This window comes from Bombus terrestris, chromosome 11, assembly GCF_910591885.1.
Source record: "Bombus terrestris chromosome 11, iyBomTerr1.2, whole genome shotgun sequence".
Taxonomy (NCBI): domain Eukaryota; kingdom Metazoa; phylum Arthropoda; class Insecta; order Hymenoptera; family Apidae; genus Bombus; species Bombus terrestris.
Window position 1 is genome coordinate 8,492,148 of NC_063279.1, and position 25,600 is coordinate 8,517,747.

The 25,600-nt window shown below is 34.9% G+C and overlaps 1 protein-coding gene across 5 annotated transcripts in view; it reads left to right on the forward strand.

Moving 5' to 3' along the window:
• The first annotated feature begins 5,532 nt into the window (after positions 1-5,532).
• Positions 5,533-25,600, forward strand: part of LOC100645019 (calcitonin gene-related peptide type 1 receptor) — a 164,222-nt gene continuing 144,154 nt past the window's right edge. Inside the window, exons 1-2 of one of the 5 annotated variants that reach the window (XM_048410146.1) lie at positions 5,533-5,729; positions 8,017-8,067. The gene's annotated coding sequence lies outside the window, so the exon portion shown is untranslated. Of the gene's footprint in view, positions 5,908-6,614; positions 8,068-25,600 lie in introns of those variants that run through there. The other 4 variants (XM_048410151.1, XM_048410145.1, XM_048410147.1 and 1 more) reach the window with 4 other exon arrangements.

Here is a 25,600-nt window from a genome sequence, read left to right on the forward strand (position 1 = left end):
AAACTATATATTCGTATGTATTGAATTTTTAAATTGTCTACGTGCGTCGACGTCACCGGATAAGACATTTATACTAAACGGAAAAGAGAACAACAATATCGCATATGGACATATATACCGTCAAGAGAATACGATCAGGAATCAAAAAGAAAATAGAAAGGAAAAGAAGAAAAGTGAAGGTAAGACTGGAAAAAAGAGGAAAACGAAATAAAAAGAAAAGGTAGACATGTTGCGTAACAATGCAATTTTTAACCGTGGATCATCATCCTGTTTGTGAAAAATGTGGAATACGAAAAAGAATTATTGCTTTTCCAATGAATCAAGAGAATAAGCGAGAAAACGTTCGTTGTAACATCGATCGACGGACAGTGCGAATTTTTATCTTGCGTTCGATTATTATTCCCGTGTAACAGGAATCTGTGTGTGCATACGCAATTTCGTTCAGCGATGATTTTTATCCCCGTTCATTTGCAAAAGAAACGAATCTCGTTGATTACCAATGGTCTAGTATTATTATTAGATATTAGATAGAGATAAATTATATTTATGTCTCGAAAATTTGGGGATAAAAACGAATTTATCCACATATTGTCTTATTTTCCAGTATTTCTCATTGGAAAGATTAATGCGTACTATAATTATTGTTAATTTATAAAGTATCGAATATAACAATAGGATCGAAAGTGAAATGCAAATAAAATGTGAAATTTTCCCTGTGAAAAATGTCATGTATGAAATAGTGTATGCATACTGCATTAATCATCGATTCGATATAGCGATGCAATAACAAGCCAATGGATAACCGCGCATAACTGCGATACCTTGCCCGCGCATTCGACGTTATTGATAGTACAAAAAGTTCATTTCCTGTAAGGATAAATCGCATTGCGGGTCAGGGTACCACGGAAATGCGTATAATTGCGTGGAAGAGAGAGAGAGAGAGAGAGAGAGAGAGAGAGAGAGAGAGAGCGAGCGAGAGCGAGCGAGCGCAAACGCGCACGAGAAAGAGAGAGAGAGAGAGAGAAAGAGAGCGAGATAAATAATAGAAGCGAATGAGTGAGTGAAACGATAATGTGCCTCGACGACACGAGTATCCGGAGGAGATAAAGGAAAATTAATGAAACCCTAAGCCTAAGGTGATGTCTCAAGAATTGCGACATAATTTTCTGGCCGGGTATATTTCATACATTTGGAAAATAGGCATTACTTACATGCAAAGTATAGAATGTGTATGCGTGTAAACGAAAGTACACTGCTAGATTGATACCGCGATCAGTTATTTCTTTAAGGATACAAAAAAGCGATAAGAAAGAAATGAGAGAAAACTAGAAATTCATTGTAGGAAGAACAGAAGCATTATAGAACACAGCGATTCGATTTACGGATCGTAATCGTTGAAACTAACGAAATTTCTTCTGAAACGCTTAATTGCTACTACGGGTGATGATAATTTTCTGTAATTATTATATTTATTTTTTTAGAATGTATACATGGAATTAGAAAATTCGTCATGTCTTCTGTTTTGACGTTCGATTCCATTTAGTACGAGATATTTTTTAATTTTTTAATAATTTCTTTCCTTTTTTTTTGTTTCAAACTATAAAGCGCTGCTTTGCGTATTGAAAGTTTGACTACAGTTTCGTGTGTATCCTCCACTTGTAAGCAGTTTTCTGTGCCAATCGAGATTAATTCGTTGCGAGATCTGACTTCAGATGGTAAAACGGATACAATACCAAACAGCGCCTCATCGCCGAAAGGCGTTATAAAAAAGTTGTTGAAACTTGCCAGTTCGTAAGGGAACATATCAACACATAATGTAAAATTTGAAGAAAATGATATATTGTATATTTGTCAAAAGAATCGCTCTTTCTATTAAATGAGAAGTTTTGTATGTTTTTGTTTATCAGAGAAATTTCGAATTGATGGCGGTACAAATTTTTTGATGTACATCTTTTTTCCAAAGAAGAATATTTTATTTTTGTTTTCAATTACGCAAAGTCGTAATTTGTTCTTTATTTTTGTTGTTTATGGCAAAAATCAATGCTATATGTATTTTTTACGTATACAAAAAAAGACGATACAGTAAAATTCTTCGCATTTTACAGTGATATATGCACCCTTGAAATAAAATTGGAAAAATTTTTCTAAACCGTTGTTCGTAATCGAAACGCCCCGTTGATCTTTCACGATTTCGCTTTAGCTTTCTGTGCTGCGAATACCAGGAGAATCTCCGAGAGCGTTTAAAGATTGAGTCGATCCATCGATCAAAAATTGTTAATCGACGCGATTAGTTTGCTTGAAAAAAATTAGTCAATTCGATTAACTACTTCAAAAAATAAACGAAAAAGAAGAAAAACAAAGCGTCGATTTATCGTACCCTGACATCACTTGATATTCTGTTGTTTAAAGGGAGGGGACGATAATTTCGGGCGAAAAAAAATTAGCGTGCGATCTGGCTATCAAATAGCGAATTAAGAGCATAATGAAGGAAATATTGTGATGCATAATGAGACAAAATATTATAATAGAGAGAGAAAAATAGACTTCCCACCTTCTTCGACTACGGGGAAGCACTTCTTCGTGGACCAACCTAGGAACGAGAAAAGGGGACGAGATGCTTTCGATTCGATTCATGAGAATATAGCCAATATAATACTTTCTTTTTGTCCATCACGTCTATCACGATATTATATCATATATACATACATATATATACTTCGTTTCACTTTTCTCGTTCGTATTCTTTACCACGGAAGCGTCCTTCTAAGCTGCGCAAAAGAAGAACTTGATTTCCAATGACTTTTGAAGTCAGTGGACGAATAAAAAAAATGAAAGAGGAAAAGAAAGGTTTATTAGCATCTTTCAACGGGATCCGTCGAGTCTCGTGTATTAAGTAAAAAATAAATTGAAATTGAGCCAACACGAAACGACTATATATTTTACTTATGATTTTACTGTTTAAGCGTTGCTGCGTTTTGTAACGATTTTGCATACCAAGGAAATTAAAATGAAACGAAGAAATTTCTGTAGATTGAAAGGTACATTTTCGAAAATATTTTGCGAACGAATGAACTTCCATTGCATCTATCTTCATTGTCTCTATCCTTTTATCCCACTCCCATAAACATACTTATTTACCTATTTACCTATATACGAATACCTATATACATACGCGAGCGCGCGATATCGAAATACAATTGTAAAAAAGAAAAAAATCGTCAACTACCAATTCCCTTAATCTTTCCAGTACGATCGATTTTTTAAATAATCGAAAGCAAAAGAGAGGGAAAGAGACAAAAGAGCCTTAGAAGAAAGAAGGTAATATTAGTTTATGATAAAAGAAGGAGGAAGAAGCATTAAAATTTTAGTGTCGATGCGTAGACGATATTTGTCGATAATATCCTTTCCCATTCTGTGAACTTCGAACTCTTATTGCAGAATCGTTTACCGGATAGTGAAGAATACCATGTAAATTTCAACGATACGAAGGATACGTAGATATTAATTTGTTCCTTACTGTAAGGAGAAAAAAGGAAAAGATGAGGAAGAAAACACTTTTATAAGATGTATAATATTAAAGATCCAGCGTGTCTGAATGTAATTTGTAATTTTTATATGTGGAGGGGGACGCGTTAGTGACTTCTTTATGTTCTCTATTCTATCTTTCCACTACCTTCTACTTCTTCCGCTGCCTTCCTTCCGGTCTTTCATATCTCCCTCTTCTTTCTTTCTTTTTTTTTTATAAGTTAAATTATTCTGTGTTTTGTAAAGTAATATCGTCGGTTTTGTATAATCGACACGATTTACCGACACACAACACGGACATGACATACAGATAACGACTTAAAATAATATAGCGGGACTCGTTTCTGTAAACGAGCGGCATATAATATCTATAATCAAGGTTGTTTTATGTATGATTGTGCGTGTAACATTGTTAATAAACTAACGATGCTTATGAAAGTTCTTTCACGCTCTCTATCTCCACTTGTTCATTTATGATTCCTTCATTTCTTTCTATGTTTCTATGTGTCTATGTTTTGCTTTATATATATATATATATATATATATATATATACATATATAATAAAAACTAACTAAACTAAAAATAAAAAAACGGGGATCAATTTTCATGCAATATAAAATTTCGACCGTGAAACGTTGCTAAATAACAAATTACAAGTATGCTCTCAATTTTTACCGTACTTGTTTTTATCGCGTTCCGGAAACTGATCCAATTTTCATAGTACGTACATTGCCGGTTATAGGTATTAATATACCTATTGATGCTTAGTATAAATTGAACGCTTCTTACTGCTTCTACTTTGCTAGTTATTTTATTATAAATTTGTAATTTCGTTCTCATCGCATATGTCTTAGAATGTAATATATTAAATACAGTAAATTTTGTTAGATTTTCAAATATATGTAACAAGTAGGTATTTGTATACTTATGTATAGTACATATAGTATATATAGTATAATATTTATGTATATAAACTTAATCCCAAACTATATATAGGGTCACAATTGCGTCATGCGAACAATCGAACCGTGGATCTAATAAAGAACACGCTGAAACGTGTATCTGTTTATACAGCTGTGAAAAAAGATTGCCGTTATTCACGCGATTATTAGTAGCACGCTTCACGTGTTCCTGTAATGACAAACGGCCCAGATTTGACAGTAACGACAATGACTCGACATATAAATTTATGCAGTTAAATTGTCACCCTCGAGCACATGCCCTTATACGAACAGCGCCAGTTAAAAAGATTCTTGTGACTCGATAATACTACTTAACTGCAGCTTAAAGACGTTAAAGACTTGACACCCGATCTGTTATTAAGCGTGAATGTTAGTAGCAAGCTACACGTTCTACAAATTTAAACATTATCTCTTTGTTAAATTATTATTTACGTTATTTTTCGAAAACTTTTATTTCATGTACATTTCTAAGTGCTCGATAAATTTCATTTAAATAATCGAGACAATTAAATACAATTTGGTTGTTGTTTGCTAATATGTTTGGCAGGTTAATATGTTTGAATTTCGTATATTACAGCGCTAAAATGTTGGTTGCTGCATACATATTTCAATACGATATATTGTTATTCGTATATATAATGTATAATATATATCTTATTGACAGAATAAAATTATTTAGGCATTTTATGATGCATTTACTAAATTAAGTTGTTACTATAATATTAAAAATCCCAAAATTTGTAATAGAAATATTACAAATTTTTACGAAATTATGACCATATCTTAAATTTAGATATTTTAATTAATTCTAGTATTACCAGTCTTATGACAATCAAGGTGTTAATACGATATTGATAAATATTGTAGTTTTCTAACAGATTGCGTATAAAATTAAGAATTTTTGATTTTGGTTATTCGTATATTTATGACAGCAATTTGAATCCAATCGAATCGCAGAGTGTGCGCGGTAAGGGTTGAAGCATCAGCAACGCCATCATGCCGGTAGTGGTTGCGCGCGCACTTCGAGTCACGTTTTCTATCACTAGAAGTGTTCAGTTGCCGATGCGCGGCCGCGTGATTCGCAGTTTTTAAAGTTCTTGTTCGAAAAAGTTTCTCAGTTTTGGTGTTTATGTGTTCATGCTTCGGTTCGGCTACGAAATAATGACAGAAGCTTCGTGTGACAAAACGGTGACTCATCAAATCCCAGCCTCTTTAAATCTGACACATCTCATATAAATCTGGTAACGACGCTAAATAATTCGCGGCAAAATAACAACTGTAAAGATATCTTAGTTTTCATTTCAAGCATTATAACTTTCGTTAATTAAACTTTTCGTAACGTGTTACTGTACTAAGTCGTGTTATGGCAAATGATTCGTAGAAAGCATATTGGTACGAAGTAATTGAAGATTTGCATCGGTATGTGAATATTGGCAGGCATATAAATTTTGATTTAGACGCCATTTAAGTATGAATGCACTTTTAACGACCTCTATGAATGTACTATTAGACCGTTGTGACATATTTTCAAATACTGCTTCTTTTTTACTGATTCTTTGCTTATTTTCTACTGCTTCTAATTTAAGGAGTCTTGTTTATAATTCTTCGCGAAGTAAATTTTCTTCCTCGCGTAAACTTAAATACTCGAACAGGACGAAGGTAAACGTAACATATCGATGTTTGCATAGGACATTGTAACAAAACATCGTTATAGAATAGAAACAGATTTTGCTCGATTCTTATTGGTTTTCTTAGGTTAGGATTAAATGTAGATCGATAAAATAAAGTGATTGCTTTTAAAGAATTAACGGTTGCTTCTAGAGGACATCTCTAACAGTTACTTTTTTGCGAAGATATTTGATTTGGTAGTATTTTTGCTATGAAATGTTTTCTATGAAATTATTTTTAGTATAGTTTCCAGATAGTTTTATGCAAGATGCATTAAGTTAATATATCGTAAATTACATTTGACAAATTTAATGTTATATATAAAAATCTAAATCTTTGCAAGATTGCTTGTTGAAAAGCTTATTTTTTAAAGTTGCGTGTTAGCAAATCGGAATTTGGAATTTGAAATTGAAATATTTTATTAAGTTATCGTAAATTTCTTGCTCTTATTTTCATTTTGTTTCAATTAATGATTGTAAGTATTGCAATATATTTCCCTACCGAATGTTCACACAATTTGCTCGTTACTTTCTAAGTTTTTACTTTCTATAAGAAAATAAATTTCACGTAGTAAAACTTTAATCAAAATAACCGAACTACCATGCCGTCGCGTCCGTGAGATTTCATACGGGTTAACTGTATCTTATTTGCCAAGTATTCCGAACTTCTTTGCATCAATGTAGCTTTCGAACTGCTAACAATAAACCGGAAATGCTTGAGAACAACGGGATCTATTCCAGGGTTGATTGTCGTTTGTTGCGCTCACTTTTTCCATTGTCGAACGTTCAACTGCTATTAAACGTTTAACATATATTTACTGAGAATGCTTTCGTAAAAAATAAATTAGACGATTCATATCGTAATTCAGAAAGTTAAATTGAACGAATCCGATAAAAATCTCTATCGTAACAAGGCACGATTGTTCCACGCATCAAATCTTTTTATTCAACGAGATTCCGACGTAAGTTCGAAATTTTACGTTTTTTTACGCCAAAACAAAAATAAGAAACTTTATACAGAAATTGTATTATCATGCAAAAGCCTTTAAACGATAGATTATCAATAGGATTAATAGGATTAGATTCGTAGATTATTTACAGATTATTCGTAAAACGATCATACGATTTTATTACGAACAGATTGTCATAGATCGTTCGTAGATTATTTCCAAGATTCCAATATTTGTCTATTATTTGGAACATATCGTACATTTGAAACGTATCCATGGATTATTCCTGAGATTCTATTACATGTGAATTATTTGTAGAATTCTATAATTCGTAGATTATTCGCGCGATTCTATTATACGTAAATTACTCGGCGATTATTCATAAAAGTTTCTTCCGTAAAAAGATAAAATATCATGAATAAATTGAATCGCGATGCGCGCAACTATAAATTCACTTGCCTCGTTCGTCAGAATAGAGAGAAACGTGTTTTAATACTTGATGTGTATCTACTTTGCGACGGGCAACAAGATTCTGCACTTACCCGATATAATATCATAGCAAATTCGATAGTCATTGCGAATTTTGTCGAGATAAAATCGCCGGAGAAATGAACTAGGAAAGGCAATCGGAAAAATAAAATAAAAAGAAATTCGATGGTTTGACAAACAGTCGAATGCGACTGATAATACGAATTTAATTAACTACAATTATTACAATTACCAATGAAATTAAATGAACGACTACTCTTAATGAAAACACGTGGATACCCCGTGAATGTAAGATGCTCGTTTCTTTCGTCGAAAATGCTTCTTATCTAAACGAGAATCGGTCGATCGCGGCTGCAGATCAATTAAATCAGTTCGGTTGATCTAGTCGCGATTAAAATGCAGTAAATGATAATAAATCGCAGCTTCCGCGCATATTTCTGTTGTCTGTACACCGGTTGATCATCGTGTCCTTGGTAAGTACCTTGTTTTATTATTCCAATGATATTGAATCTCTGCGAACTGTATAGCCCTGACACTCCGACAGCAATTATTCCCGCAGATTCGGTCAATTATTTCCCGTCTGCGCCTCTCATTGTGTTGATCCGCGCCGACTAATTTACGTTAGCTTTTCACGGTGAAACGATAATTTTCAATTTAGAAAATACGCGCGACCGAGGGGGTCTTTTTATTTCGAAATGTAAGTGAAATTTGAGAGGGTTGCTCGTTGAACCGGAATCGAAATTTAGCGATTCGAGTTTAGCAACAGAATTTCGGCTTGTTAAAAATAAACTAAAGAGTAGGAAGTTCGTTATCTCGGTTTATATTCGTTATGATGTTTTCTAGCGATAGAAGAAGAAATAATTAATTGGGAGTATTTAACCGCGAAAATGTCGCGAAGAAAAAAATACCGCGAAGAGAAACGTTCGATTTTATGACACAACGCTTGAATTACTGAAATTCGTTTTCTTCGTTCGTTACTCTAATTCACTTTGGAACGAATGTATCGACTAAGAAATTAGTTCAAGTTATGAATCGTCATTTATAACTACCAAGTAGTGAACTACCAAGTTTCGTTTATCGATCGTCGTAGATCATTTCAAAAGAGAAGATCCGCCGATCTTTTTTTTATAAAGGCAACGGTAAAAAGAGGAAATGGTATTCCGCTCGTATGTTATTCGATTGGAAGAACATCGATGCAGGAAAATCTGCAGCGGTGGATTTTCATAAAGCCTTTTGCGCGTTTGCCAGCGGCGAATCCTATAAAATATTCAATGGGAAAGGTCGTTTTAATCTGATCGAGCAATCTCATACAATATGAAAGAATCTGGAAAATTTCAACAATTTCGTGTATTTTCAAAAAGTCAGCGATCAAAAGTTTCAGGGTTTAATCCTTACAGCGTTTATATTCAACTTGCTTGTTGCTAATTTTAATTGCGCGTTACGCAGTTATCATAAATTCCTGCATTGAGAATAGAAAATTCGTCGTCGCGTAGAAAACGAAAAGTTCTAAAGCGACTAAAGAAATTTTAGGAAGATCCCGCCGGTGTTCGGTCGCAGGAGCCGCGTTTCATCGGTATGAGAAATCGGCGTTTTGAAAACCCATTTCCGGTGTGCGTTTGAACGTTCGACGTTCAAACAGAAGAGGGAAAAAAGAGAAGAACGATACTTGTTACACACAGAAATGAGAACGCTATCGTTGCGTGAAATATATGTATGTACTGCCTTTGAATCCCTCGTGGACAGTGGACATTGAAACGCGAGCAACGAAAGAAAAGCAGAAAAGTTTCACGAGGTTGCTACTCACTTGTTTCATATTCTCTTGGTTCTGTATTCAGTCTCACATGTAAAATCCAAAGAATGTTTGCTATTAAATACTTATTGAAAACTCTTATTGAAATGTCCTTGGAATATTTTTCTATTTCTCTTTCTTCTCTGGACGAAAATGATTACTCGCATGATCTTTCCTTCTGCCGTGAATAATACGTTTCGTCGAGCATTTTCTTATCTCGTTGCTAATTTGTAGAGTGAGATTGATGTTTCTTATTTGACAAATTTGCGTGCAAATTTATACTTGTTAACTTGTTGTTCCTTGTTAAAGTTTCTTCGATCGAGATTGAATCTTAATTATCAGAAAACACGCGAACTTCTCCGATTAGGACAACTCTAAATGAACGTTTCTTTGGGTAACGAATTTCTATCCGATCGATGCTTCAAATATTAGAAGCGTTTTTATCTGTTGGAAGAAGCTCGAGATTGGAAAATAAAATTTCGACGACTGCGTAGTAAGACTCGCAAGGAGCGAATGAAGCTTGTAAATATCTCGACGTTATAGCAACCGCATCATCGAAATTGAAATTCTCGTTGTTGTTTGTAAATCGACCGTGTAATATTATGCTGGATTTTATGGTGGATGCTCCGTTTTCATGGTGATCCATCACGGTTATTTGCGCGTAAAGGCACGAAGATGTTGTTCGAAGTATCGAAGTGCCCGAAGAACAGGCTTCAAGCGTGAAGGTATGAATATCGAAATCGAAAATAAAATTTATTCCCACAGGTGAAACGAGAATATACAGTTGTTTTTCGAGATCTCTTTATTTTAGAACAGATATTTCTGAAACAAAAAGTACCGGTTTGTTTCTATTTATTCGTTTTATTTCTCGTGGAAAATGTAATGGATTTTTATTTTATTTTCAGTAGAGAATCGTCGATGAAAAGTAGAATTTCATTTTGTTCGGTGGTTGGACGCGGTAGATCGAAGTGTTTATTTTTAATGAAACGACTTATTTAATTTGTATTATTCAGGTGCGAAGTACGCAGGGTTTAGATTTCTCTATTTCCTGCTACGTGGGAGTTCATTGAATCGAAAATGGGTTATTCGGATCATAGACAAGAGTTAATTCCCAGATCGAAAGTCTGTCGCATGTGGCTTCTTATCATTAAGCTTCGGCTTTCGTTTTTGCCTTCTTTTCTTCTATTTTAACATCTCTCAGAATAGAATATTACATAATACAGTAAGTAGTTAATATTACCTTGACAGTAACTTGACGAGACGGCTATACATGAAATACTCAAGAAAGCCATTCAGCGAATTTCTTGAAGGAATCTGTCTCGTAATAAGACGAACGAATTCGCGTGGAATTTCGACAAATCGTTTTATGAAACGGTTTTTCCAATTCTTCTTATTGTCTTATTATAATTATTTTTTACTATTAGTCGATACGATTGATATTAGATAAATTCTTTCATTGCAAAATATAGCTCGTACGTTGCCCTTTGCATCGTCAAAAAACTTTTTAACTTGCCAACATTAGCAGAATTGCGTAAGGCTTAATTTTTAATCGGAGGACTGAAGCAGTTTGTTCGTCGTTGATTGCCTCTCGGTTAGGCTTCAATTAAATTTCGATTGCCTCTCAACTATAGCGTTTGGTCGAATCATGGTTAACCTCTGGCTCAGTCTTCGTTAGGTCCTAATTAGATACCAGTTGAATCTCGGCCCTATACGAAGTTACATCGTTGCATCCTAAAACCCGGATTAGCTACATTGTTTTAATCGGAATTCCCAAAATTCGTAGAATTCCCTGTCAGATAACATTTCTCCGAATATCCTATTATTCGTCGAAACTCGTTTGTATAGTATTGAAAATAAAAGTTTAATAATTACCCTCCTTCACCATGGTTCCTATTTGAGGACCATAAAAAAGAAACAAAAAAGAAATTCTTACAAATCGCAAGCTTAAATATTTTACATATAGCGTACGCGATTAATACTTTTCAATCTATTGGATGGGCAACTGAGTGATTGCGGATTTTGTCATTAGGTGGTATTGACAAAATCCGCAATCGCTTAGTTGCCAACGCGGTACGATGAAAATATTCCCATTGCCTCGGAAATAACTTCGTTTCGATAACGGTAAACGATGATCTTAATTAAACTTGCGTACTTTCAAAAGACGAGCAACTTGCGAAAATTGCTATGTCCAGTGCTGCATCTCGTTTTATCTCGGGATAACCATGAAAGCAAGTACACTTGTCTGATAAAAGTGCACCGGCGTGGGTGCGGCGCTGTGCCTTACAGGTTCGTGGTTTTAGCGTGCCATAGAGATATTCTGGTGACACACATGTACCATAGTTGCAACCGTCAATGTACGTCGTATGTTATGATACCGAAAGAGTTACTCCTTCATAGTTAATGGCCAGGTTAAGAGTATTATTCGGTAGCTTTCCTTGACCTGTAGCAGCATCGTCTTGGTTCGTGCGACGTGTATTTCTGTGATCGAAATAAACGCGTCGATCGATCGGAAAGTTTCGAGCCCCAGCGTGTTCCGATACGAATAATTTACGAAGGAAATTAGGAAGGAAGTCCGTCTACAATTTAAAGTTTAACACGGCTAGCTAATATATCTTCGATTAATCATCGATAATTTCGAATATCAAATTTGGCTAGTCAAGTATCGATATATAGCGATTGAATAAATTATTCCGAAGCTAATCGGTGATTAAAGGCGTAGCAAGATTTAAGGTCGCCTAGCGGGTCTGGAAAAGATGAGAAGACCATTTGCGAAGAATTTGTGACTGGAATATTATAGTAGTATGTCTTTCATTCTCGGCAATATTATAGCAGGATATTGCATTTTTCGCTTATTTTTCTTTTAGCTACTTCTAAGCTTTCGTAGCTCTTTGTTACTTAAGCCTTCGCTTTATAATATCTCGCGATACTCGCGGCGTAGATTACGAATCAAGAGCAACAGAGGCGAGCTGTATTTGCATTAAATTCCAACCTCAACTGTAACTTTAGTTCCGTATTGTGTGTTATGCAAAAGATTATATCTATATCGATAATAATTCGCGTGCAATATTTCAGTGTTTCTCCTCGGGCATAACGTCGAGGACGATAAATAATAAATAGCCAACGTCGATGAATATATTTGTTGAAAAAATCAGTTAGGCAAGAGGATATGCTGGGATTATCGGAGTAGTAAAAATTTGTTTCTTTTCGTAGAAATCTGTAGAAATCGTAGTAGTAGAAATCTGTTTCTTTTAATTAGCGTGTTAATTAACGTGTAACCGATGATAAAGCTACAGCAAATATTGAATTAGAAACGAATAAGGATATTTGCATGTCGTTAACCGTGGATGATGAGTTAACTCGCCACTCGGAATGTTAATTTCTTACGCATAATTTAATTTATTTCATTTATTGTAATTTTAGAGTTGCAGAAATTCCTGGTTAAAGGATCACCTGGTTAATAGATTAATCCAATGAGTTGTAGGTGGAAATATTAGTGATTTGTAGGTAGAGATGAAGTTAAGGTAAATTAAGGAAGGTCAAACTCTAGAAACAACCGGATTTGAATAATACATTTTGCGTGAAAATACGTGGATAGAGTGTGTAATTTAGATTCTAATATATATCTGGATAAATCGGATTCAGAGAGGTGTAAAACGCTAAATTATTCTCTTATCCTCAATACCCGTGTTACGTTTAATCAGACTTATTTTCCATTAAATTTGGTCGTAACTTATTCGATATCCTTGAATCTTACGAATTAGGGACTGCCATTATAGGTGAATCGATAATAGTATTTATACTGTGTTAATGTTCTTTGGCGCGATAAAACTACCGAAGCAAATTATTAAAAATACACATACGTAGAGGGAATATGTTGAATTTCTCGAACAAGTAGGATCAACGGTGTGTAGCGCACTTTGCATGAGAAAATGCTAGTGCAATTTTGTTATCTCTCCATCATAAATTAAGGTAATCAATTTATAACGAGTACTCGGCCGTTTTCACAGAATATCATGAGAGAGACTCGAACAAGCCGTCAGATATGGTATTATGAATTTCACATGTCGGATGTAACCATACGTTGTCTGATATTCCATAAATGTCTATTTTCTAGTTTCTGTGGATCTTGCTAGGAATAATTTCATTCGGCTTCAACTACTGTCACGGACGATACCCATTGCGAATCAATAGCGAGAAATAATATAATTATCTATCACCCCACGAGCTTCCTTTCGACGACGGATTCCTACCGCGATGCAATTAGGGTTTAGGAAAACTTCCACACGCTGAGAACTGCCACGAGAAGGCATTAATGAGGAATTACAGCGATGAAAAAGAATTGAACCTTTCAAGGGCAACACCGGCGAAAGAATTTCATAGATTAAAGAATGACGATGCTGATGCATTGAAATCCAATAACGAGAAAGCAGTTAAAGAATGTTCAAAAGCAGGTTGTGGTAAAAAAAAAAAAAAAAAAAGGGAGAAAGAAAACGAATACCTAAAAAAGGAATTTCAGTAATATAAAGAATGATTCAAATTCATCGGAAATTTTATTCCCAGTAATAAAAGAAGGGTAGTTTACAAGAATATTTAAAAATAAGTTGCAGCGGTGAAAAGAACCGAGGATAGCGCGAAAGGAATTTCAGTAATAAAAAATTACTGAAATATATCAAAAAGAATTTTCGAAAATAAAGACCACGACACTAGGACACTGATTGAACTTACAGTAGTAAAAAAAAGCACAACGCTGATGATTTTACCTATCTATCTACGTAGCTTGCGACACCAAAGAGGAATTGCAATGACCAAAAGGTAAATAGCACGGAAGCATTAAACTGGGAATATCGAATCACGGGTTAGATTCTACTTTGAATAACAGTGTCTCAAATTACTGTCAATTCGGTTGTTCAAACGTCTCAAACTCACGAACCTTATCTCCGTGTCGAATCTACATCGAGCACGAGATGTAATTGTTACGAGATAAGTCAGCGCATTATAGATTCGACGTATAGATAAGGTTTGCGGAGTTGCGATGTTTGAGCATTGATTTACTGCTGTATCGTACTCGTACTGATTTCATCGAAACGAAACCGGAGAACATTTCGTTGCACGTATTCGCTAGATGCACGAATTTCGTATAAAACTCGATGCCAGCCGAATTTGGTTACCGAAAGCTCGTGATTTTGCCCGCGCTACGATACACGGTTAATCGATAGCCTGGTTTCGATACGATTGTTGTACACGCGGTCGCGTGCTATCGAGTCAGAACGAAGCCGACTGAAAATCCTTTACTTTCAGCCGCTTTCTCCTTCGAGAGACCCTCGTCCGTGCAAAAAAAGGGCGTTTGCCCCGTGTATACGTAGAAAGAATGTCCGACAGACGAGGAGAAGAAACAGGGAAAGAAAGAGCGGGAAACTGCGATAACACGTCAAGAGATCGTAAAAGCTTCCTTTATTTGCCTTTGAGAAATTTTGCTGGGTGATCTGAGCGTCTTTGAGGGGCGAGAAATGGAAATAAACCGAGCTTCGAGACAAGCTCGTATGGACTTCTCTGTTTGCCAATATTTTTCCCAATTCCGTTTGGAATTGTTTATTTGACTTTTCGGACGGTTTTGCGAGCTGAACTGCAAGCCCAGCGGGAAATGATAGCAACCTCGAATGTCTGGCTCGTATGTAATGAAAAAAGTAGGGCGAAGACGAAGCGAGGAATCGCTTAATTCTCGTTATACTGTGCGGTTCTGTTTGTTTTCCAAAGTAAATCGGTTACTGTCGAGTATTGTATCGATAGCTAGCTGGGTAAAGGAACACAAATAATTCCGATGGTTTTTTATATCGTAGCTTTTTATTGGATTAAATACGGAAAAGTTTTATTATCGCGTGGCTCTTCATCTTTGGCGAAAGTCGTAGAGTAGCGGTTGAATAAATATTACGTAGGCTCTGTGATACGTATAATACGATTCGAAAGTTTTAGGACAGCTAGTTGTTCGGAAAGTGTTTTTCCTTCGCAAACGTGTTTTTTACAACAGTGCACCTTTATACAAACGTGAAACCAAGTCTGTGAAATGTCACGGTGTTTATCTCAACAGAACAAAATGGATCGTACGTAATTCGACAGAATAATATAAAACAAAAAACGTGCGTCTATTATCTCCTCATAAAACGAAAGAATCTTTTCTATTAGAAAACTATTAGAAAATTATTTATTTTAATTCTTTATATAATGTAGCAGCGAAAGTACAAAGTTCAAGTTTCGGTAAAGCAAAACACATTTGTTTAATTCTCACATTTTGTTCGTAGAATAATCTTGACGCGATGAATGTAGCTTGAGAAAAAGCACATGTATACAGACATATTGAATTACCTTTTTACCACTTTGTATGAAACTCTCACGCGCATACCATTCCGTAGAGGCAAAAAAATTAAAAAAATTCACGAAATATCTTATGACTTATACTTCGAAGCATAAATAGATGTAGGATAAATAACAAATAGATAGTAAATAGATGGTGATGGAATTTAAATGTTACTTGAATCGACTTCCATGAATAACGTCCGATGTTTAGAGGGGTAACTCGAAGCATAATTTTCCTTCTGACGTTCAGAAACAGCTCTTGCCTCGTTGCTTTGAACCGCAACCGTATCAAGCCATTCTTTGATATTTGACGACAAGTAGATTATGAATTAATCGCTTGGCACAAAAGCGATGTACGTAAGACCTGTTTGGCCCAGCCAATGTTTGTATCTCGTTTCGCTCTGCTATCGGTAGAATTCGGTGTAATCAATTTTATATTATATTATTCTACCGTTTGAAAGTTCGTAATTAAAGTTTGTGCATATAGTTCGACCGATCCACAATGGAACTCGTTTACTGCAATCGATGGAGCGATATAATAAAAATAGAATAGTATGTAATTAAAGAACTATTAACCTATTTCGTTTCCCCTTTAACTTCGGAAGGGAAATATTAACAGCTTTAGTCTGAATTTTTATTTCGTTATCACAAACTAACGGGGAGTTTCAGCAGCTTTTATATTTAAGTACCTTCGATTGTAAAAAAATGTTACGAAGAAATTACCCAGTTACTAGGATTAAAGGATCGCTAAGGATGATTTTATCGCTCTCCAATGGAAATAAGAAGCGGATGCTTCGAAAAATTATTTCTCCAATTATTTTTAGCGGTATATATATATCATTAAATCAAATAATTCTGTTAGATTAATTTTTATAACATTACTTGAACAAATTTACGTTCCATAACATCGATCGAACAAATTGAATGATCAAATAATTTGGTTAGATATCTGTGGTAATGGAAAATGTGATGTAATGGCTAATATATATATAACTGCGAATGCCTATGTTTTAAGACGGACAAGAAAAAGCAAACAGGGAAGCAAATTGGGAAGCAAATAAATTCACACGAACGGAGCTTCTCCACGAAGAATAGATCCATTGACTTAGCCATCAACGAACGATTACATTTGGTAATGACGAATTGCGCTTTTGTTCTTTGACTACGCCAAGGTTAATTCCGCATTTGCTAGCCACGTAGAACGCGTTTTAAGTGGAACAAAATTTGGAATGTTTGCATGTATGAGAGAGGTGGAATATACCGCGTAGAAGAACGTAAAGCGTTTCAGGAATTCTATTCGAAGTTCTTAAATTACGTCTCGCTTCATTCTCCTTGTCGAGGTTGAGGATTTTCTTAGACGCGAAAGAAGAAGTTGTTTTGCGTCGCGAAACTGAATAAAAATTACGATCCTTCTATCAACAAGTTTCTGTTAACATTTGTATTGTATATTTGGCTATTTGTATTGTATATTTATCGGGGTAGTTGCATATGCGTGATACAAAATAGAAGAAAGTTACTATTATTTATAAAAATATAGCTGACATTTATATAAATGAGCTTTCGACGAGACGTCGTATTTAAATTTAAATAGACCTGGATCGACAGTGAAATTAACCAGACGTTCGTAATAACGTATTTCAGGACATACGATGCAAATTTGCGCATACCACGTATCATGTCCTAATTTTATGGCAGAAATTTATGAGAGGCGGTTTGAAATTACGTTGACGGTGTACGACACGAATTTGAGATATAGCGGACTACCAAACATTTAGAATTCGAAAAATAACGAGACCAGAGACTTTCGATTTAAAATTCAGTTCTTAATAAATTGCGGGACGCTCTATCCGAATAAGTATAGAGGATGAAAATGTTTCGAGTTTTGATCACGACAAATCGGAAGACTTTCCATTACAAAGTGTAAAGCATTGAATGACACTTTTGAATTTCAAATACACGAATAAAACCTGGATTATCCTGGTAAATATGTACTAAGTGAGACACATATCGTCTGTGTTGTCAACACGTCGTTGTCAGTTGATCTTTATGTTGCGCAACAATATGCCAAAACGTAAGTGTACCGTTTTATCAATTCAGGAGGAACGTGAAATACTGAATCGATTAAGGCAGTGATAGAACCATAACTAATATTAAATAGCAGCATCTTGCGGCATTGGCGAATCGATAGTTTGCGACATTAAAAGGCGAAAGTGTGAAATTTTGATGTAGACGTAAGCAGCGCTGTATCTGTAATTTTTGCAATTACAAACATTTGCAACATCGGAGATAGTCATCAGGTGGTGTGAAACACGGCAAGAAAGTATTTCCCGAGAAAATGCTAACTTTGGAAGAGATGTCCAATTTAGCAAGTCAGGACGATTAGAAGAAGAAAGACTAGATTAAAGATTAAAACGAATGTATTTGATACGTGCAATATGTAAAAAAATTGTAATTTATAGCGTAGAATATAGTTGGATGCGTATCGTTCGATTATATGAAAAATTCGAATAATCGAGATTTTATTGTGTAATCCATCGAAAGATTTTGGATTTAATATATGGGAATGGGAAATGTTCGAACGTGAAACCAACTGAAAGATCTCAAGCTATGAACGATAAGTATAACAGCAGTTTTATCCTAACTTTAATGAATTTCAAAAATTTAGTAATGAAAATTTATGAAATTTCGAATATGTATTATCAATATTAATATTATTCTCTGGCAAAAGTATTGGCAACTTAGTATTCTTTTTACGTAAATAAATTGAGTGGTTGAAAAATTGAAACGATTTACAGGATTACGTGAAACTGTAGAATGAGTCCTTTTATTAATTAAATTCTCTTTATTTTATGGTCAGGGTTAATGGAACGTTGTTCTATCGGCGCATCTAAATTGAAAGTCGTCGATCGATCGTCGCTGTATCGAATTATGAAATTCATTCGTGACGCTTGGCTTGTTTCCTTGTCGCCTGATAAAATTATGTCATATCCCCGTCAAAGCAGTCGTTTACAATTAGAATCGCGTCGCGTTTCCGTGAGTTCGACGTTAAAGAAAGATACGTCGTTACGTTCTTTTACGATTCGTTTCATTTCTGGACGTTGAACGTCGCGATTTTAAACAGAAATTCCATTCAAAAGATAACGGACCGAAGGATTTCAATATTAAATTGTAGAAACTCGAAGAAGTTTGAATTTCGATCGTAACGAGTAGAAAGATTTTCTATTGGAAAAACGCAGAAGATGGAAAGATTTTGAATGTCAAATAGGACAGATCGAAAGATTACAAATTTCAGGTACAGAAAATTGAAACGTTCTAAAGTTCAATCGTAACGAATCTACCAATTTTCCATCGAGAGAGATTTTCGAATTTTCCACGAATTGAGAACTTTTGAATTTGAAAATTTCAACACTGCGAAAAAATGAAGCTTCCAAATTTTAAATACGGAAGCTTGTAAGATTTAGTGTTTAAAATATAGAAAAGTAAGATATTTTTAATCTGAAACATAAGTAACAACAAAAACTTCGCGTTTAAGGTATAAATAATTAGGAAATTTTCGACTTTTTTAAATTTAAAATAAAAGTCTTCGAATCTAAAACATAAAGAAATCTAATGCCCTAAATTAAAATCGCAGCGAATGAGAAATTACAAACTTTCTTGGCCTATGATTATACTTAATCTTCATTACCGTTATAAATAATTAGGAAATTTTCGATTTTTTAAATTTAAAATAAAATTCTTCAAATCTAAAACATAAAGAAATCCAATGCCCTAAATTAAAATCGCGGCGAATGAGAAATTACAAACTTTCTTGGCCTATGATTATACTTAATCTTCATTACCGTTTTCTAATCTTCATCGTCATTTTCATATCTAGACGCTATGTACTTAGATAGGCATATCGCTGCATTAAAACTCGTTAAAGTTCGCGTGAAGTTTACGCTTTAAAATCTCCTACTTGTCTTGACGGGGAACACGACCGGCAATTATACTTGTGGCAGGATATGTTACGCTTTTCGGGCTGCTATTTTAGCTGACACGAAACGCTTCGTAAAGTATTATTCGGGTATCACGATACCGTATTCACCGGTGGTCGATAAGAAGGCAAAGTCTCGTAAAATGCAAAATCATTGCCTAGAAACTGACATACATCAATATTTCTCCTCCCTTTGAAGAGAATTTGAGGTGGCGATCAAAGCCAATAACTAAGCAGTCTATCGTTTATTTCGAAATACCATACCGTACGCAGACGCTGGTTTTCTTGCACGCGTTAACTTGGATACGAAACTGTTTTGCAGCAATTAACAGGATGAGTTTTTAGTAAATTTGTCCGAAATTAGTCAAGCGTGTTATAATTCTATAATGAAAGAGACGAAATGATGATAATCATCAGCGTAGAATTAAATATGAATCATATTAATTACCTCTTAATATCAATTCTTTCATTAAGCTAATTTTTCCCAGTGGAAAATGATGAACGGTAATCACTGATGGGTTGACGAACTTAATAAACTTTTATTCCAAAATGGGCTCTTTTTTTTCTGGCAGGCGACTGTGCATTGTGCATGACAACGAGTCGAATAAAAATTTTATTAAAACACCGATCCTGAAACGATCGAACCGAAAACGATAGAATATACATTTTTTTAATTGCTTGCTCGACAAGAACGATATATTGGATGATTTTATGGAATATTTCTGTACATATTTTAGTACATTTTTTGCGAAAGGTTAATCATAAAGTTTCTATCTAATTGAATGAAAACATTACAAGAGGATGTAAGCTATTACGGAAAAGATATTCGTTTTGTGATATCGTTGTTTCTCGATAAACTTTGGCTACGTTGCAAAAGGCAAGAGACGAATAGTCCCTTTGGTACAGTCTGCGTGATACAAGGTGCGATTTTGAATCGAATGAAACGGCGTGCCGTGGCGAAGCGCTGTAATTTCAAAAGTAGAAAGTTTAATTAAACGAAGTTACCTTGGCGGGCGTTTAATTGGAGTATTTACGCGTTTCCAAGCACGAATGTTTCCAGCTAGAAACGTTTCCACGCTTTTGTGTATTTTATATTTTGTATTTATTTTGAGAATTTATTCGACTGTGAAGATATCGGTTAGCTGAAGAATCATCGACTAACGATAAGTGAAATTTAATTTCGAAATCGAGCGAAATGCAAATGCGTTTGATTGATGGGAATTAAATGAAATGCAAAACGCGGCGAGTAAAATTATTCGAGCAAAAGTCGACGATTCGATTTTGTCGCGCACCGTATCGGTAGAGGTGTTGCTATAATTGAACATCGAAAGGTGTTATATCATAGCGCACAGTTTCAAAATTAATTAAAGAAAAATTCCGTCTGGTTTAGGTTATTTTACACCGTCTGGTGTTTGATCACCAGTGGTAACTGATCCTATTTACGTTATTTCTCAAACTCACAGGATGAGTTTAGCCGATCGTTTCAGCCATTGAATTTTATACCTTCGAACTACGATATCTTATGGATCGATTATGATTCTGCATTTACGCGAATCGGAAAAACTGTTTGTACGAGTTACAAGAGAAACCACGACGAGTTAAGTATCACAAGTGTCGGCTACGATCTCCTGACCGAACTTTTAAATCAGATAATAATTGTCAAAGATTTGAATAATTGTCAGGATATAAATAAAAATCATATCCGAGATTTATTCGTTTTCCTGTTATAAGTGTCCTGATGCTAACGAACTAACGTACAAATATGGCCATTTGTTTTTCGTTATATAAAATTATCTCGTGTCAGAAAATAAAGAAATAACAATTATTTTCCATAAACCGCGTATCCGGCGAAAGTGATCGATCTGTTGACGGTAATATCGACGAGAAAATCGATCCGTATCTTTTATCGAATATAGCATAAATTTCATTGGACGCGGCTCGATCGGCCGGCACGACTTTTACCGTAGAAAATAGCGCGCGATAAATTGATTCGAACGGTGGGAAGCACGCACGCTGTTTCGTTGATGTTTTCATTGGTTGTACGCTGCTTACTTTTCCCTCGATTCGATTTACGGCAGCGGGTCTCGTTTTGCCGAGAATATATATATATATACTGAGATTGAAAATGTCTGGAAAATGAATGCACGTACTTGCGCGCAACCAGAGGGCGACGATGAAATATGTCTCGGGGATTTTAAGCTCGACGAGAACGTAGTTTGTATCAGACAATGGCCACGATGAGTCTTTTCCTATACTCTTTGCCTGCGTAGCACGCTGTCACGTTGACACAATGATACATATTATTCTTTTTAAGCTTGCGATGTTACGCCTTATGCAGAATCTCGTTAACACTGCATTATAGTACGGAATATTTCAAACGAAATGAAAATGATTAGAATAGAAGGTTCAGATGGTCCAATAACGCAATTTCACTGGCGGATAATTGCGACGCTTTTAACGCGATTAATAATAATTTTGTCGAGGTATGTTCTGAAAATATGTTCGTTTGAATATCTTTTAAATTAATTATGATATCGACGTGATAGTTTAAAGATGTACTATAGACACTTCGATTATTATTTCTATATTGTTCACTTAATATTATACATACCATTTGATGTAATTGCATCTTATGTTTAGATTAATTATAATTGCAATGTGGAATATAAATAAGAAAGAACTACTATCTTTTAAAGGTAGAGAAAGTAAAAAGAGAATGTAGAATCGTATTATAGTATTTCAAAATACTTGTCGTATTAAGCGATCCCCGAGGAGAGTTCTACCGTATAAGATGGCTGGAAATAAAATATTTCCTTGTCGGTTTTACCATGTGTAAACGAGCTTCTCTTACAGCGAATTTCCCCGAATATGAATCCCATATTTCTCAAGATATTACATACACTTTAATTTCGAGCAGGAATTTTGATGCAAACATACCGAATCTTAAAGCTTCTTCCCGGTGAAACATAGATAAACGTGACTTATCGTGTTGCAGTCTTCGTAGCGTAACAGTAGGTTGCAAGCAAAAATAAGAACTGCGTTGTTCCAATAAATCGCATATTTATTCGTATGTGTGTTCGCGTGTAAAAATCATTACACCGTTGGCTAACGATTGAAATGCTTATAGCGCGAAGAAATATTTAAACAATGAAATATTGCGTGAAAAGTTGCCTGTCGAAGTCATTCGTTTCGTACGCATTTTACACAGTTTACTAAATCGACTATGGAAACGCGCAGTTATTAAATTACAGGTGAAACGTTTCGCTATCAAAGAGATTGAACGAACGTCGAGAGCCGGTCGGTTGAATTCAGTGGTCACGAGCCAAACTGCATCTCGAGGTTGTTCGCGATACGATAAATCCGTGAATTACATCGTTGACGTGGTTCGACCGCGGCTGAAATAATAATACACGCCGGTTCTGTATGTTTTATCCAGCTGATAGAAAAACAGTGATCCACGAGTCGACGATGCTCCTTTCGATTCGACGTGTTCCATATGATTCGGTAATTTTGTTTCATCAGCCGTTTCGTTTCGTTTTATTCGCCCAGTCGACTCGATTAGCTGGGATTTCCAAGTGAACGTTTCATCGTGCCTGATGTTTATTTTACACCTGCAATTCCCCCTCTCATATTTCCTTCGTATTTCATTTCGTCTGTCGTCGTTGCAAGGGAACTTCGATTTCAATTTGTAATTTTTAGAATTCCGCGGCGTACAATTTCTCGAGACCGCTGTTTAAATTCCTTCCCTTCGCTCTATCGCGATCTGCCATTTCTCCCTTTCGTCTCTTTACGGTATAGGAATTTTGTTTGGTCCGAGGAAGATTTGTTTACGCGTGAAACTTGCATTTTTTCTCGATCTTGCTAGGAAAATGTCAATTATTTCTCCGTTCGTCGATATTTCATAGTTTTCAACTTCAAAAGGACCAATATGCTTTGAAACATCGACGATACGTCGTGGGTATGCTAAAAGTTACAGAAGTTACAAAATCTTCAATTTAAAAATCCGTATGCTTCGCAGCATTGAAATACATTTTTATATATATAGATTTTGAAGCTTGGAATTTTATAATAATATCTTCTTGCTAAAAATATGAATCTTATTTATCGACTTCTGAAATTGCTCAAGTTTTGTGAAAGATACATTTGCGTGACATTTTCTATGGTAAGCTTCCTATTTATATCGTAAGAATCGTAAAACTGAATTGGAAGAATTATTTCAGTTCTCTCGGCGAATCGATAGCATTGAATTTAGCGTGGTTGAATAATTAAAGGAGTTTGGAAATTATTAATTTCGATAGTTCACATTGAAAGTAAGTTACCGTAGCAGTATGTATATTTCCATAAAGAGGCTAACCATGGAAATTAGAACAATGCATATTCAAGATGTACGGTCGTTTAAAGCGATGAATATGGTGAATGAATTAAGCCGCGAGTGTGATATTTGATAGGAGTTTCATAATTTAGTAGGACTAATTACTGGACTCGTTAATTAATTTACTCATCATCGTGTCAGGCAACGACCACCATTTCCACAATAATTATGAAATTATACTATCCACTCCTTTCGCAAGATTAATGTCCATTTGTTTGCGCCTAAAATGAGATGTTTTTCGATGAATAATAGAATAATCAATTTCCCGTTATGGATTAGTAAATGAGCGACGAGTTTCAATTTATTATGACCCACATAAAATTCGCCGATAAATTTCCCATTAATTGTTATGATTTCCACATTTCTGTTTGTTCCTTTTCAACGTTATAATTACGTCGAAATGTAATATTTTAAATCAATTAAATTAGGAAGCAATTATACCTAATCTATTCACCTTTGTTAATATGTATAACAAAAGCACCATGGAATATAGATCATCGATATAATTCGAAGGCTATTTATAGCTAATCAAGATAAACGTTTCGTGTTATTCTAATCATAAATTAGAAATTAGGAATTATAATAAAGTTATAATTATTATTATTATACAAAAGTTATTCCAAAGTCGCATAAAGTTGTACAAAGCCATTCGAAGGTTACGCGCTATTAGTTTGAAAGCGAGGTCACTCAAGGTTATTTGAGGTCACCGAGGAGCATTCAAAGTCACTGGAAGACCACGTGAACGTTGCCCTAAGGATACTTCAAGGCAATTTCGAGATCGTTTGATCGGTTAATCGTTTGGTCAAAATTTGTAATGTAATATATGCAGAATAAAGAATTAAAAAAAAAAAAAAAAAAAAAGGGATGAAGAAAATTCGGTATTATAAAATTTATGGAAATTGTTCGAACGAGCCACTCGATGGATAAAAAATTCTGTATACCGGTGATTATCCGGATTTCATCGTGTGGATGATGTACGCGTCGTACGAACAGCGAGGGCCATTGAATATTTGTTATCGATGATATCCGCTACCATAAATTGTTTCGTCGACGCAAATCAATTTACGTTAGGAATTTTTCGTGTCCAGCCTCTTAAATATCATTTTTGACCAACCACGATATCAATTAATTCCTGTCGTTCGATCGAGCTCTCTCGCCAATTCACTTCCACCGATACGTATCTGTAATTATAACGATTTGCTCGTATACGAATACTTTGTAATTAGATTTTTTTAATCGCGCAAGAAATTTACTCGCTTTGAACTCAATTTTGAACGACGGATCATTAGTGACGTTGCAATATCGTTTACTACAATAGCGTTTTACAAAGTTGCTGACCTAACGTGTAGATTGATATCTGACCCTATTATCCGCTAACGAACTTTTCATACAGTCATCGTATAATATAAATTGATATATTATTTAGGAACATAAAATGTAAAACGTGTCTCGTATGCTTAATTGAACTTCGAACTTTCTCTTGAGAGCTGCAAGGAAAAAAAAATGAATATTTAAATTCGA